Source organism: Petaurus breviceps, unplaced genomic scaffold (assembly GCF_028583685.1).
Source record: "Petaurus breviceps papuanus isolate PSGF00001 unplaced genomic scaffold, PetGlider_PUasm1.0 176, whole genome shotgun sequence".
Taxonomy (NCBI): Eukaryota; Metazoa; Chordata; class Mammalia; order Diprotodontia; family Petauridae; genus Petaurus; species Petaurus breviceps.
In genome coordinates, this window is record NW_027185771.1 from 17715145 (window position 1) to 17715948 (window position 804).

An 804-nucleotide genomic window follows, 5' to 3' on the forward strand; every position below is an offset into this window, starting at 1 on the left:
GTTATGCCTTCTATTGGGTCTTTAAAAAAAAAATTATCCTATTTTTAATTCATGGAACAAAACCAGCATTTCTGTAACATAGTATAATAAAAAAGATGATTGCACGTGAAAATGCAAATCTTACGTACAACTCGCTATCCCTTTTGAATATACAACCAAGTTTTTTTTTTCTTTTGGTTCTCATAGGTTGCTCATTTTATAGGGAGAAGTTTCAACTGATTAAAACCCATCTTTAAAAGACTTTACTCCATCTCCTGCCCATAAACCTGTGTTTAACCCTTCCCTTTGTATTTGCATTGTGGAGATAGGGTGGGATAGGGAAGAATGTCATTCCAATCTTATATCACTGACACCAAACAGGATTCCCCAACTCCAGCATAGGAGACCACAGTGATTTTTCAGCCAACGCTGTTTTTGTTGTGTTTGTCCTTTGATTTCAGAGAGGACCACGGCATCAGGGAAATGATGACATGACTTGCAGTTGACTTTGATTTGAATGAGGGAGGTCTGTACAAGGTCACCAGCCTCCCTTTCTCCTCCTGAGCCATCAGGATGACTGGAGATGACCCAGGATGCAATAGACTCTGGTCCTTTTAAGCTAAGACCTTTTCATGCTAAACTATGGGAGGAACATACCCTCAGAAAACCAGAACCAGTAAGAGGTAAAAATCAAGTTGCCTTCTTTAAAGCATAAAGTTGTTGTTGAGTTGTGTCCAACTTTTTTTGACCCCAGATGGGGGTTTCTTACCAACACTACTGGAGTGGATTGTCATTTCCTTCTCCAGTGGATTAAGGCAAACAGGT

The 804-nt window shown here is 39.7% G+C and overlaps 1 protein-coding gene and 1 long non-coding RNA gene across 5 annotated transcripts in view; one reads left to right on the top strand and one right to left on the bottom strand.

The window, feature by feature from the left end:
- The window catches only part of LOC138159443 (cocaine esterase-like), a 65905-nt gene that overhangs the window by 19910 nt on the left and 45191 nt on the right, over positions 1 to 804 (bottom strand). The gene's annotated exons all lie outside the window — the stretch shown is intronic.
- LOC138159449 (uncharacterized) overlaps positions 1 to 804 on the top strand; it is a 20154-nt gene that overhangs the window by 3099 nt on the left and 16251 nt on the right. The window contains exon 2 of the long non-coding RNA XR_011167899.1: positions 441 to 662. This is a non-coding gene — a long non-coding RNA (uncharacterized lncRNA). The remainder of the gene's footprint in view (positions 1 to 440; positions 663 to 804) is intronic.